At 49.4% G+C, this 5899-nt stretch overlaps 1 long non-coding RNA gene across 1 annotated transcript; it reads right to left on the bottom strand.

Annotated features, from left to right (window-relative positions):
- Positions 1-1429: 1429 nt before the first annotated feature.
- Positions 1430-2394, bottom strand: LOC124994327 (uncharacterized). The gene is made up of 3 exons (XR_007110460.1): positions 2312-2394; positions 2014-2221; positions 1430-1555 (listed from the first exon to the last, which is right to left on the bottom strand). It is a non-coding gene; the product is annotated as an uncharacterized LOC124994327 (long non-coding RNA).
- Between the last annotated feature and the right edge of the window lie 3505 nt (positions 2395-5899).

Here is a 5899-nt window from a genome sequence, read left to right as displayed (position 1 = left end):
TCTTTTTCTGTTTTTAACCCAAATATACGTTTTCTAGCTTCTTCACAGTACGCGTTAGTCTGCCGAGGTCAATGGGGTTGAGACTTCTGTTGGGCACGTCAAAAGGCAAGAGCAGCATTTTTCACAGAATCATCTGAAGGCTTCATTTCCATCATGGCTCGGGCCCTGGCTCAAGTCAGCTTAGGAGCTATCGGTGACGCCAGCGAAGCCTTCGGAGAGCTCTTGAGATTGGACTCCAGTGACTGGTTCAGAGCAAATAGAAACTTTTATTGCAACATATCTGCACTGACTAATGTGCACCCAGAATAAACTGGAAAGAGCATTAGATGTAGAAATAGAACAAGTAATTGCCCTAAGTTTTTTTTCTTTTTTTTTTTTAAATGAGGTGTTCCGTAAATGACTCAAATTCCCTACATTTTTATCACTGGGAAACGTCCCATGCAGTCTTCCCCAAGTGGGACCCAGAACCCTCTGAGCCTCCAGAGCACGCCCTGGCCAGGCCCCAAGGCGCCTCTCTCCGGCTCCTCCTGCTGGTGAAGCCTCTTCCCCCAGACACAAGAAAGGTTTCGTGAAGCATTATCTAAAACGTAAAGAAGGCAGAGCCCCCCACCCCACCCCACCCCCGCCAATTTTCTCTCTCGTTTCTCCTCTGAAATGATGAGTAGCCAAACGTGTGACTGACCACGCAGATACAGCATGTGAATGATTCCAGCAAACACCAATCCGACACATAGTTCATGGAACTCACAACAGACTTTCCATGGAGAAATTAAATCTGCTGGTCATGACGCCAAGGCCACCTATACACCTCCAATGTTTACAACACTCCTGTCCTTTTGTAGCCAAGGAAATTAGGATTCAGAAAAGCAAAGAATTCACCCCAGGCCACAAATGGAATTTCCTCGATTCCAAACGCCATTGATTGTGGGACTCACCATTGATCTCGAAACTGCTTTTCAGGGACCCACAAAAAAATACACTTCATTAAATGTACAGCTCGCTGTAAGATGAACTTGGCATGAAAACTTGAAGAGAAAAGGGAGCATCTGGGCTCCACAGAGACGGGCAAGACAGCAGCCAAGGATGCGGGCGCAGGCGCCGTCTGGGCTGGAGACCCAGCTCTTCCCACGGCAGCCTACCCACTGCCTGCTCTGCGTGCCACGTGCCAATGGTGGCAGGTCACACCAGAACTGTGAGTATGCTGGATCGCACAGCAAGCTTCAAGTTTATGCTTCTCCCCCCTTTCTTTTCTGTGATTATCAGTATGGACTTTTTTTCCATCTTATATCAAGCACACTGATTTAATATCTTTCTCCATTTCTTTATTCTGCAAATATTGTGAACCAGATCCTGTGTCAAGACCTGGAGGGACAGTGGAGAACGATCCTCCCTTTCTTTGTGGAAGAAGTGGGGAGAAAGGAGGCAGGATCATTATCAAATGCTCACCCAGACCACTGAGAGGTGGGACAGCAAGGGGAGGTCCTTGGAGTTCTCAAAGCCTCTAGATGGTTCGATCTGGCCTGGGAGATGGTGGATGGCATCCCTGAATGGAGGCCTGAGAATTGGGGGAAAGAATATGTTCAGCAGAGGACAGAGTAAGTGCAAAGGCCCTGAGGCAGGCAAGAGCTGGAAGGTATGAGAAAGTGCAAGCAGGACACTGTCCTCAGAGAACAGCGAGTGAGGGGGCGGGCAAGGTGGCATGGGCTTCATGGATGGTTGCAGAGGCCACCAGGCCATTGTGCAGAGTGGAAGGTAAGAACAGACTCTGGAGCAAGTGTCTCTGGGGTCAAATCCCTGCTCTATCACTTATTAGTTATGTGACTTAATTTCTCTGATTGCTAATGTGAAATGTGAGGCTGTTAGCGAGAGGGTCACATTAATACTGATGCGTGTAAAATTTGGGTAGTTCCTGACACACAGAGCTGAGTACATCTTAGCTATTATGCTAAGAGCAACAGGGCGACAGTGCAGCTGAGTAGCAGGAGAGTTTGTGTTTCTAAAAGACCCCCTCACCTCCGTGCAGAGAAGGGACGGTGGGCAGCGGTGAAGCTGAGGCGAGTTGCAGTGGTCCAGGTGAGATTCCAGCGGGAACCGGGAGTCGGGTGGAGAAAGTGGACGGAAGGAAGGGACAGTTAGAGATGGAATCACAGGCTGTGAGGAGAGAGGAGGACCTCTTCCCGTTCCACGCCACCGTTCCAACCCGGGGACAGCAGGAGTCCATCTGTGAAAGAAGATTCCAGGCAAAAACAAGAAGGTCATTTAAAAAGAATTGCAAGGAAGACAACATTTAAAAGAAAAATACCCAAAACACCTGCACGGAGGCTGCCGACATCCGGAGTCCGTTCATGGCGGAACGACAGCCGTTTGCAGGCGGGTCATCATTTCTACATCTGCAGCCGCCAGTGCGGCCTGCGTAAGGGATAAAGGCGTTTTGCTAGGTAATCAGCGACTGTCAGGACATGCTCCAGAAGTCGTTTATTTCAGGCACTAGGACTAGATAAGGTGATCTGGTTATTTTATCTGGGGACACAAGGTGTGGTGTGCTTTTATGTCTCGGGGGCAGGACGGGTCACCTATTCGCTTAGCGTGGGTGTGCAGCCTTGGCTTCCTCACCCCTCTAACTGTCCCTTCCTTCCTTCTGCTGCCCCTTCTGCTCCCCCTGCCTCCCGAGCGCTTCCCTGGAGCTAGAGAGCCGAGTTGCAAGGGACTGCGAGCATCAGGAATTCAGGGTTGTGGGGCAGAAATGAGGGGGTTGGGAAGCGCTGGCCTCCGGAGTCCTGGTCGATAGTGTCGCTGGTGGAAAACGGTCTCCCCGAATTCATGCCCACCCGGAACGTGACCTTGTGTGGAAATAGGGTCTATGCGGGGATAATTAACGATCTCCAGGTGACACCAGCCTGAACTTAGGATGGGTCAACTGTCCCGGGAGTGGCATCCTTGTAAGAAGAGTGTACAGGGGACAGAAGAGGAGACGATGTGAAAGTGGAAGCCGAGGCTGAAGTCGTAGTCGATAGGCCAGGGAAGACCACCAGAAACTGGAAGTGGCAGGGGAGTCACTGTCCCCTGGGACTTTGGAAGGAGCAGGCACACCCCTTGGTTTTGGTGGGGCCTCCAGAGCTGAGAGAATACATTACTGCTGTTTTGAGTTACCACTTTAGTGGTACCGTTACAGCAGCCCTAGGAAACCCAGGCAGATGGAGGAGAACAAGGGACCAGACGGAGATGAGGAGAGGGACCAGGGGCATGGCAGTGGAGGGTGTCAAGAGGAAGAAGAATGGGTCTGAAACAGGAGTCCCCATCCCTTCTGCTAAAGGGAAAATTATCACCAACTAGATTTGCAGAGCTTAACTGGCTTTTTGTGATTCTAGAGCAGTCCCCACCAAATTTCCTCAGGATGCTCCCTGCTGCCACACAGGCAGGCCACATTTATAGCCAGAGAAGAGTGAGCGACCTGCAGGAAATGGAAGTGAGGTACAGTGAGCGCCTGACTGGTTACACAGCTCGCGTCTGCCTTATTGGATGGCGGTTTGCACAGGTGACGGACTCTGATTGGCTGAGACGCAGCTCCTGGTTCCAAGACTCGATGGTCTGTGGACACATCGGTTAGGTTACAGTTCACTGTGTACAGAGAAACCTTTAGGCCAACTTAAACCTTTTGACCAATTTAACTCAGCTTAGCGCTTTCCTTCTGTTAGAGTTTGGATCTTGAACATCCTACAAAGACCCACGTGTTAAAGGGTTTGGTCGCTAGCCCGTGGCACAGTTGAGAGGGGGTGCAGCCTGTAGGAGGTGGAGCCCCATGGAAGGAAGTTAGTTTATTGGCGGTGTGCCCTTGGAGGACTCTCCTCATGTCTGTCTGTTTGTCTGACTCCCACCCCCCGCCCCCAGCCCTGCTTTCCAAATACCATGAGACGAACAGGGCTCCTCCACCACACATCCTTCCATGACATACAGCGCCATCATAAGCCCAAAGCAACGCAGACAAGCAACCATGGACTGAAACTATGAGTCAAAATAGACCTTTTCTCCTTTAACTTGATTTTCTGAGGTATTTTGTCACAGTGATGGAAAGCTGACTAGCACACCTTCCAAGAGATTGACTTTCAAGACCAGCCTTTGGTGAGAGTATTATCTCAGAATCAGAGAGCTGACTCTGTTGAAAATGATAAAATCTAGATGGTATGGCAAGATTGCTCACTGCCAGCAAATACCTTTCTCCCCTTCTTCCCTGATGACAGCCCTGCCCCCAAGTTTTAGCTGAGCACATGGCCACCAGTTAGAGACTACATTTCCCAAGGTCCTTTGCAGTTACTGCACCACATGACTGGATTCTCACCATATTAGATAAGGGAAAGTGGCATATGTGATTTTGGAGTCTTGACTCTAAAACACTTGGGCGTGTGCTCTCCCTCCCTCAGCATGAGCTGGAAGGCAAACATGGTGGCAATGAGACGAATTTCAGTGTGCAGCCAAGAGCAACCCTGAGAACTGGGCTCTCCTGGGGCAGTCGCTGGCCCCAGGAGGGCTGCCAAGCGCTCACACAGAGGAGGATTTCAAAGACTAGGTTCCCATAAAATATCTCATTAAAGCTTTTACATTATTGATTACATGTCCAAATGATAAGATTTCAGGTAGATTGCATTAAATTAAAAACAATGCAAAATTAAAATTGATTTTACAGGCCTCATTGTACTTTTTAAATGTGATGACTAAAAAGTGAAAAATCATGTAATTGACTCACCTGATACTTCCACTGGACAGCATGAAAACAGAGCCAGCAAACTATGACTCATGGGTCAATTCCTGCCTGCTGCCTGTTTTCATAAAGTTTTATTGACACAAAACCACATCCGTTTGTTTTTACCTAGTTTCTGTCTACTTTAGTGCTACAAAAGTAGAGCTGAGCAGTCATAACTGAGTCCATATGAACCACAATGCCGAAAATGTTTTACAGAAGATGCTTGCCAGAGGCTGGAAGCCAAATCCTGTGTCCCAGGACTCAACAGACAAGATTTCCCACCCTACCTGGTGCATCCTCCTGTACCTGAAGTGATCATTGAGAAGGAAGGAAATTTAGATCTTGTCAGAGGCTGCGTATGCTCCAGTATCAGTAAGGTAGTTTAACATTCACCCTAAAACATGGGGAGCCACCAGAGGAGGCACAGGCAGCAGCCACTAAAGAGGGAGCATTTCAGGTGGGGAGTTAGCACGAACTAGGAAAGGGTGTTTCCCAAGCATTGTTGGAGGATGGCACCCAGGAAGCCAGCTGTCACCAAAGACCATGTGTCTATAATGTACCGTTGAAATTCCACCAAGAGTTAGCACCCCATTTTGAGAAACCAAGTGATAACAGGGGTTATGGAGGCTGATCGCCAGTTTTACTAAATGGTCACACGCTTGGCACATTAAACCCTGCTGTCACTGGGCTGTGGCTCTTCTAAGGCCTTTGATAGTAATGACAGGCTCTTTGGAAATAGGCTTCAAACTGTGCAGCCCTCTCTTAACCAGGGCTGGATAACCCGTCCTCCAGGTGACCATGACAGTGTACTCAAATGGGTCACATCCAAACTCTAGCTGAGTGGTCTCTTCCCTCCCCTGTCTCCTGGCCTTGAGGTCCCCTTTGTACCACCCGCAAGTCTGTCCCCCCCATGACACATTTGTGAGGTAGTGACATACCTGCATTGTCCATGACAGCAATGCCGTGGGCAATGGATGCTCCTCTTTCCCACATTCCTGAGAAGGCAGCCTCTTCCCACCCACCATGGACCTGGCAGGCAGACCACGGCTGCTGCTCTATGGCCACCCCCGACTCTCTCCTCTTCGTCTTACTTTATAAGTGAGTCTGTCACAGTGACATGTGGAACTTCACAAGGGCATTCACGTCATTTCTGTAGGTGAT

This window comes from Sciurus carolinensis, chromosome 10 (assembly GCF_902686445.1).
Source record: "Sciurus carolinensis chromosome 10, mSciCar1.2, whole genome shotgun sequence".
Taxonomy (NCBI): domain Eukaryota; kingdom Metazoa; phylum Chordata; class Mammalia; order Rodentia; family Sciuridae; genus Sciurus; species Sciurus carolinensis.
Note: the sequence above shows the minus strand (reverse complement) of the source record. Positions and strands in the feature narration are given on the sequence as shown.